Source organism: Melanotaenia boesemani, chromosome 18 (genome assembly GCF_017639745.1).
Source record: "Melanotaenia boesemani isolate fMelBoe1 chromosome 18, fMelBoe1.pri, whole genome shotgun sequence".
In the NCBI taxonomy this organism is placed as follows: Eukaryota; Metazoa; Chordata; class Actinopteri; order Atheriniformes; family Melanotaeniidae; genus Melanotaenia; species Melanotaenia boesemani.
The window spans coordinates 26,381,462-26,391,312 of record NC_055699.1 but is presented as its reverse complement, the minus strand read 5'-3'; positions in this window follow the sequence as shown (position 1 = coordinate 26,391,312).

Sequence of the window (9,851 nt, the reverse complement as noted above, 5' to 3'; positions counted from 1 at the left end):
GGCACAAACTAACTGAAACAGGCTGTTATCAACATTTTTTATTCTTCAGCTTCAGTGACAGTGACGTGGATCTGATGGACATTGGACTGATAAATGTAGTTTACTTTAGCTAGCGCATTGAAGAACAATACATCTGGGTAAATATGTGTCATATGAACCATGAACTGCTCGTTTCCTCCTTCTCAGCTGAACCATAAACACACACAACAAGAGAGAAAAGTCGATCAGCTGATCACCGACAGCCGTCATGATTCCCAACAGGAGAGAGAAGGTGTGGGGAGGAGGCTGTACTGGGCAGAGCAGTGACGTTTGTTCAAAACTATGTGAAAAGTCCTGTTTTTTTTTAAATGTGGGAAAAGTGTGGGTGTTAAAGCATCCGCATCCACCACAGGTGTGACGTTCTCAAATCCATCCAGAGTCAGCCAGCTTGTTCCATGTTGCCTCTAGAGACCACCATGTCTCTAAGTCATTAAGGATGAATGCTGGGCACGTGTTAAAACTTTTAATGCACTTAATTACCTAAATTAGTTACCGCCATTAATGCTTTACTTTTGACAGCCTTAGTTAAAACTGATGGTGACTTGACCAGTATGAGAGCTGTGTACCGAGTGTTCAGTGCTTGTTTACTAGAATACTGAGGGGCCGTCTCCACGACACTGAATTCCAGTAAAACCGCAAAACAATTTTAGAAATACACCCCTGCATCCCCACGAAACCAGGGATTAGCCTCCATGAAACTGGTCATATCTAAAACCAGGTACCAAGGTGGATAGGGTTGAGACCTCTTCCGTCTGTGGTATTGTGAGAACAGCGCAACCACACCACTACAGGATATGACGTCAGTGTGATGAACAACAATAATCACATCCGTGACCAACTGTGTTGTGGGGCTGCTCCTGACATCCTGGCTTGTGTACAGCTTTAGCACCAAAATGTGCTTCTTTTACAACACAGTATGGGGCTACTGTACCATCAACAGCGGGATCAAGCAGATACGTCATTATCTGTGCATGTTCTATGGTTTCGTGGGGATGTTGAAGCGTTTCTCCTAGTTTTCGCCACCATTTTCACACTTGAAACCAGCTTCAGGGCTGTGTGGACATAGCCTGAGAGAGATGTCAGATTGTAATCTTTACTTATCAACCTTACATTATTTTTAACAGACTGGTGATAGTTACAGGCTCAGTTAATTTATGCATTTATGCCTTAATTGTATTTTGCTATTACTACTTGTATGAAACAACATACACGTATAAAAATAGCAAAGTGATTTATAGATGTGTGTATAAATTGCTTTGGATTTATACACATATGCTTAATGGATTTCTCCTCACATGTAAACACATATGAGCCTCTCAATCCTTTCTTGACCCGTATGCTGAATGGCCTGAGAAAGTGGTCTGGCCGGCACTGGATACTACCGATACCAACATTGGTATCGATACTATGAGATTATGCATTGAAAAGTTATTGTATTAATTCCAAAGATTAATTTCTTTGCATTAGCATGTTTATTTTGACAGCCCCTTTAAAACGTATTCTGTCTGTAGTGGTATTGACAATACTGGCCTTTTATTGACTTATCGGATCAATACCAAACCTTGCAGTGTTGCACACCCTTAGATACAAGTTACTAAACTTATGTGCCTAATCTAGCTCCATAGCCATTTGTGCACAAAGCACAACAAATAAGCAGAAATGAAGAACACAGGCCAGGATTAATTCATATTTCTGTCAGGACGTCGACGCTATGATGTCCATGTTGGAAAGGTTTCAGCCTGAGCAGCAGAAGGGCATCCTGTCTGTTAGATTCACTTTGTTTCCTCGACTTTGGCCGACCCTGCAGCCACCTCACTGCCCAGGAAGCAGGCAGCCTTTTAAATTAGATTAAGATACTGTGTGAAACACTGCTTCATTCCATAATGCTGTATCGACATTGGCAGCTGCCAATAAAATTCATGACATCTTCATCATCATCCCGAGTGGAATGAACAGCCCTGTCAGCTCGCTCGGTGGGTGGGGTGGAAGGAGCTGCAAGCTGCAGGAAGAAAGAGAAAGTCATGGATACAGGGCAGAGGCATGTGTGCATCCAGTCAGCAGCCAATTAAAGCACACAGCGTCGGGCTTGAATAAAGCTAACCTCCACGCTGGTAAAGCAAAGGCCGACTTTGATGTGATACATATTCTGAGTTAATGCCATTTGCAGACGTGTCACCCTGAGAGAGGAGGTGAGTTCATGCCTGACCCTTCTCCTTTAACCCCAGGTTCTGGATCTGTGGAATAGTTTTACATATCTAGCCGACCTGTCCGTCTGACATGACCTCAGGGCATGGCTGGAAGACACGAGCAGGCTTAACCAAATCTCATGCAGTCTGGCTGAAAATGACTCTCCAGGTAATGTGGCCTGCAACCTCCCCCTTCCTCCCCCTCTCTCCCTCCTTCTACCCCAGGTGAATTCCATGGATTTAAAAAGGATGCTTTGAATCCAGACGAAGCTCCGATGAGAATCTGGAAACATGGCTGGTTGATTATGTACGGTCGGTGAGGGGGACATTCTCATTCATGTATGCACATCAGCATGTGCTGCTGCTCGTTCCAGACAGACTTCTGAGGAGTCCGAGGTGCAGAAAAGCAGCACAGATTCATAACATATAACATAACATGCCTCATATGTAGTTTTACTGGATACCATTTCATGTGTTTCTTATATCTCCGTGTAAACCATGTATGTGCGTGGGGGTCCAGATGCTGGACGGAATGTCAAGTTTGTAAATTAAATGGTTTTTTCAGGTTTTTGCACCTAATACCGGGTCGTCCTCTTCATCGGGGCCACCTTCTGGTACCGGGTCGGAGCCCTTGGTGTGATAGGTTGAAGATGATGTTGGAAACCTTCCTCAGAGGTTTTGCTCCATATTGACATGATAGTATCACACAGTTGCTGCAGGTTTGTCGGCAGCATATATTTATACTGTAAATGTTTAAGGACAGTCAACATTATTCAATGAAATTTTTAAAGTTAAACATATATCTCGGGTCATCACCAGGAAGAAACTCTTGGAAACTTATAACTAAACCTGTCATGGATCATGGCAACAGGAGATGAAGAAGTTGGACCCAAATGCAGGTGGCACAGGTGGAAGAATGATTAGATAAAAATAAGACACACTGAAGACTCCAAGAAAAGACTGCTTGACGAAAAAAATCAAAGATTAAGACTCTGGTAGCAACAGGACAGTGTAACGGACTGAAAGTCAACTCCCGGAGCATATATACAGAGGAACTGATTACAAAACCAGAAGCAACAATTAACGACAGGAAGCAAGGGGGGAAATCCTCCAAAATAAGACAGGAAACAAGACAGAGAACTCAAAAAATGACAAAAGACTAGAAACTAAAGCCGGGTTTATGCTCGTGCAATGTCTGAGTGCAGTCGTTAACGTAGTTTTGGTGTTGTATTGTAGTTTCTCATCCTATCTGAAGGTGGCAGGTGTGGCATTGACCTGTTTTAAAACAACAATGGCGTCCAGTATGGTTCATTGTCTTTATTAGCTTGTGGAAGATAATGAAGAAATAATTCGATCAGCCTGTCATCAACTTGATCCACTGGTTATTGTTTTTAAAAACGGTGGTTACCACACAAATTCAGCGAGGAGATCCATGATCCCAATCTGACCAATCACAAGGGAGTACCCCTGTGTAACTGTCTGCGAAGCAGGGGTGCACGTCATGTCTGGAAGAGGTGTCTGAAACCGGCTAACACATCCAGCATCAGGGTTGAATGTTGACCCGCTAGCTTAGCTTTAAACTAAGCTAGCATGTCGGCCTGAAGAGAGAAGGCACCAGAATATGAACAAAACTGACAGATCATAACAAAACATTGTTGTCAGTCTCAGGGGTTTGAGATTGGAGATGATCTGAGCTTTGTGACATGGAGCATTATCCTGCTGTAAGTAGCATCAGAACATGCTACACTGTGGTCATAAAGGGATGAACATGGTCAGCAACAATACTCAGGTAGGCTGTGGTGGTTAAACCAGGCCACGCTGGTACTAAGGGGCCCAAAGTGGTCCAAGAAAACACCATTACACCAGCAGCAGCCTGAAGCGTTGATGCAAGGCAGGATGGATCCATGTTTTCATGATGTTTCCACATAATTCTGAGCCTAGCATCTGAATGTGGAACTGAAATGGAAACTCATCGGACCAGCAACCTTTAAAACTTTCACCACCCTTTATTAACTTCCCAGATTTTCTGCTGTGGAAACAGACTTTATAAACATGCTGGTAGTATTTTGAACAGAGACATAAAACAGTAATATAACACATTGTGTGTCATTGGTCCATAAATATGAGACTATGAGCAAGTAACGTCCTCTTATTATTATTATGTCTGTCTTCTTTTTTAAAAAAAAGGTTTTCTCATTTTTCTTTCATTTTAATCAAAGAGGATTTTAAGATCAATGAATTTGATTGTATTGACTGTGTTTATGAGCCGGTTAGATTCTGATTTACTGCCAAGTGTTTATGTCTGCAGGTCTGTTTGATTCACAAATATTAAACTGTTTTAGTTTAGCTGACAGCAGATCTTCTCACTGCTGAATCAGGAGGTAAAGAGCAGAAATGTATGAATTAGTCTGGGTCACATTTAAGGCGATTATTTTTTAACAATGCATGACTTCCTGACTTTAGTTTTAGAAAGCATTGCTGTTTGTTAATGGTTTAAACAGATACTGTGCCCTTTTTGCAGGCTTTTTCAGTGTTGCACAATTTTAACCGATTTAAACGTCATTAAATCAGTCTGAAATGGGACTTACTGATAAAATCTAGACTTACTTTTAGAAACGTCCAGAAAGTCCTTCAGGAGGACATAAATTCACATGCTACAGAATTCCCACCATTTTACTGCTGTTTGGCTTGGTTTTTCCTAAAAACTTTATTTGCTAGATGTTTCAACCAAGAAACCAAGAAACTTTGGACAGAAAGGAACACCGGAGTTGGTTTCAGAACCTACTTATGGAACTTCTCATAGTTCTCGCAGTTTTTTTCTTTGCCAGATATTGCTACAGAAATTATGGTCAATTGTAGCTTATAAAATAGCTTATAAAGGTCTTTTTAAGCACCTACACAAAAAAATAATTGAATCAATATATAAAAATTATTTCAGCATAATATATGCAGGTGTGGTTGACAGACCTGCATATGTTATGCAGTATGAATTTGGTTGTTTCAGCTTATTTACAGAGGTTAGGTCTGAATCAATTTAACCAAGTTGGTTGACATAATTTCACATTAACAATTAACAATATAACATAAACCTGATCCAAAACTAACTCCTCTTTAGTTCCAAGGAAATAATTTCATATTTATCTTTACGTAGCTGAAGAAAATTCATCCAAGTATTGATTTGACACTTTGACACAAACTGAAGCTTTGTCTGGGGCCAGAGTCGCCCGGTGAGATAGTGGTATAGAGTGTCATCATCATAATTATGATCAGCTATTTTCCATGATCTGAGCTTGTGGGAGCATGTAGGAGACTCTATGTGTAAATGGTGAACAAAAGGGGCCTCAACCATGAGCCTTGGGGAACTCCACATGCAGATGCTGAACAATAGGGGGACAAAACACGGAGCCTTTAGGAACACCAAATTTAATCTTTGAGTAGGTCTATAGTTACATTTGATACAAAGCAGTTCCTCTCTGTCACGTAAGATCCAAATCAATTCAAAACTCGAACACAGATTCCCACACAATTTTCCAGGATTACGTTCGTCTCTCTGTGTTTTGGTTGTCTGAACCATAATAATTCTGTGTGACTGGAACCTGATGAACACAGTCATGGACACTTACGCTGCCTTTTGGTGATGCCAGAAGATATTCTTTTTTAAATGTAAAATTGTATTTATATACACATCATATAGCACAATATTTATATTATAGATAATTATACATGAATATAAATATATCTATTGATGCATTCATATTACATCATTTTAACTTCACAATCTGACAACCGAGGCTGTCCTGAAAACATAATCTCTGGATGGGATCAAAATGATTCAGCTTCTACATGAATTTCTTATACTTACATTCATATAAGTACCAAGTCCCACTGATTGTTAGGAGTAATTTACACCACAAGTGCCAAAAATTTGTTGAACTGTTTAAATACAGCTTTTCCATTTCTTTGAGTAAAAATGGGAGGTTTAGGATTAATCTAAATATTTCTATTATTCAGGTGCACAAATTGCTTTTTTCCCCCTGCATCCAACAACAAAGCAAAAATAGGACAAAAATTAGTTTAAATTACCCAAGGAAACACACACACTCCATTTCCATCTCCTCAGAGGACTTTTACTTCCTTCCTTGAGCACAAAAGGAAATTTTTCTTGTAAAAATAATGTGTGTAAAAAAAAAAAGTCAGAAATGGACTACATGACATGCAGTGTAGTGGAGAAAGCAAATCTTATACTGTATGTAACATGAGGTGAAATGAACAATGCAGATTCTAAGTAGAAAACACTGCACAACACAAAAACCAGTCAGTTTCCTTGGAGGAAGCTGAACTGAAGTCATAAAGGAGTCCAGTTGCTGCTTTCCTCTGACGGCACTGATGCAAAAGAAATCTGTATACAGGAGGTCAGAAGTTAATGAAATTCCTGTGTTCAGTTAAATAGGCATTTAGGTAATATACTGTGGCCCATACAAACCAGCCATAAATCATCCTAATTTAATGAATGTAGGAATAATGATGAGACGTCCAGCGAAGACATTTACTCGCAGACCTCGTCCCATTTTAATGGTCACGGTGTAAAACAGAAGGGCATCGAACAGTGTTTAAATGGAAATACATAATCACAGACAACTGGGTCAAACCTGAAGACTTGAGAAATCTGGAGAAGACTGTGCTCCAGATTTCCTTTCTTCCTTCTTCTTAACTAGAGCCTTCTCTACAGATCCTACTGTTCAGAAGCATACAGCAGGAACAAGCAATGCTAACATGTAGCATAGCAACATGACGGGGAGAAACTCAGCTAAAAGACTCTACTAAGCATTGGCATCTAAACCAAACACAGTTAAAACCCCAAGCAGTTATATATGAATGTAAGAAAACCAAGAGTTTACAGCTTCTGCTAATTTCTCCACACAAACAAGCAGTCGTATGAAAGCAGCAGCTCTGCTGGTTACAAAGATGTCTGTCTCTTCACTGTGGGACAGAAACTCTGGAGCTAGCAGCCAGAACCAGAAATCATGTCTTACTGTTGCTGTTTTGTGGTGAAAAGTTTGATTCCAGCTCTAAAAACTCTGCTAATGTTCTCCTTTGACTCTGCTTTTGTTTGAAATGAACCATGAAGGTCCTGCTGTTTCCATGGATGAAGGAGGTTTTATAGTGAAGGATTCATTCTTCCTATCATAGACTATCTTGGGCTTCACTTTTTTCTTCATCATCATCAGCGGCCAATGACTTCCTGATTTACCAGTATAACACCTCTATGAAACACCTGGAAACCTGCTCAGGTTCACATTTTTACCTTCTACTGTAGCACAGTTCCTCATTAGACATTACTTTACTCATTGCTAGATGAACTGGGCTACTATTCTCTGGTTTCCACTAAAAGTAATTTGGCTTTCTTTCAGGAGGAGATAACTTTTACATTTTCTATTGTGTTCTAGGTGAAGTAACACACAGTAACACATATGTTGATTCTGACACGTCTGTAGTAACCTCACATGTCTCAGCTTTCTGTAGAGACCAGGATTCTACACGTAGCCCTGGTAGTTGGGAAGATGAACTTAAGTTATTTTGGAGATGTCATTTTAAGACAGAAAAATTGTCCTTGTCAAAAATATCTTTTAAAAAAGCAAGAAAAAACATGACTTTTCAGGCAGCTATTCCAGACACTGTAATTTTGGAGGAATTTTCACTTTGTTTTCGGAATATTCACCTAATTCTTTTACAAAAATCTGCCAACTATTAATTAATTTGGAGGCATTACTGACAGCAGGCATCAGCTGAGATATTTTACAAGCAACACTGTGTTTTAAGTCGAAGGCATAATGAAGTGTGAAGGAGAAAATCATCCCTGGTGGATGTCGGGTGGTTTTGGGACTGAAGGAGCATTTAAAGCCTTTTTAAATGACACTGTTTTCTTTTTTAAATTTATTCTTTTTTATTTGATGGTTTCAGGATGGGAACAGCTTACTAGTTTTATATATGTGTAGATTATTTGTATTTGGTTGAGTTGTAGAGAAAAATAAAGACCATTCAGCACTGAAACAGGATTTTTTCTTTCATTTTTACATCTTTTGTTATACAGTTTTTTCATCTTCTATGTCTTATCCACACAATGCACACATCGTCTATCACCTCTGCTTCTCCCTTTAATGTTTCATTACAATTTAGTGCCCTCTAATGGTTGTACAGCTTTGTTACCGTGGCGACAGCTCCTGTAAAGCTTTACAAATACAGTATTGGAACAAACAAATGACTTCTTCTGAGCCATTTGTTGATGCCTTAATGTTCATTTAACAAGGCTCCTCTGAAAACTGAAAGCAGCTCAATATATCTGACTTAGACCACCAGCTCTGCTTCATCCTCCTCCTCATCCTCCTTCATAACAAAAAGGCCATGTGGTCAAATCAACAACAGGATCCAGCGCTGCAAGCATGAGCGGCCAGCGAAACATCCAACACAAAGTCAGATCTATGAAATCCGCTTGACTTTCAAGCCTCAAAATGCCAGAGAGGGGAAAAAAAGCAGCATTGCTCTTCGGCCAATCAGAAGCCGCTGATTCATTGTGACATTTCCTGGCAATTTCCTGCACTATGTAAATGTCCTCCAGCAATCTGATTTAAACAAATGTCATGAGTTAAACAACAACTGGACAGACAGTTTCTCTTTTTTTCCTTCCGTGTTCTGCTTTTATCTCGTCTCACTGAAAACAACCTAATGGCTGGAAAAGACCTGGAGACAGGTGTGACATTTTCCTTTTCTTTGCGTTTGCGGTGAAACTTCAGAGCAGGTTCACGGTGATCATGGAATCCGGATCTGTAGCAGCCTTGTTTCTCTCCAGATGAGCTGGTGGAAAAGCTCAAAGCTGATGAAAGCTGTCTGGTGGTGCAGCTGGACAGGCAGCGCTACCCGGTTAGGGGCAGATGGAGGCAGGGGTGTAGCACAAAATTCTGGGCCCTATGCACAAACTATCTTGGTGGGCCCCTATGAGGACTAATTAACAGATATTTTTATAAGGTATTAAATCTGACTGTCTCATCGTTCATTATAATCTTAAATTCTGTGATTGGATTCATTTAAAACTGATGGCAGATCATTTATCAATATTACAGGTTTTGGGGTCTGCTGCATTAATTTTGTCAGATAATGTGATCTGTAATGTGATGGCAGTTGCATCAGTGCTAAAATATAATGCAGGACCTGGCAAATGTCAGGCATATTAGATAGTTTCTCCCTATGGATGCAGCCAAAACATTTACACATGCTCAGATTTTTCCACACACCTCATACTGCATCACCTGTTGAGGACAATTCAGTGAATCAGCCATCAGACATCTAGAATCACTAAACAAACAAGCTATGAAACTCTCTGATAGAAAGCCATTCCAGTAACATCACTGTAAGATTCTTCAGAAACATAACTTATTGAGTCTTGAAAATTTTAAACTATTTTAAAACTTGAGTCTAGTATAAATGGCCCTGCATGTTTACTAGATTTAGTCTGCCATCACCCTGCTGGTTCTGTAAGATCCACCAGAATAGCTTCCATCTACAAATGTAATGAACTTTTCTGCTTCTGGAAACGTCTGGACAATCTGCCTTTTCTGTTAAAGCCACAGA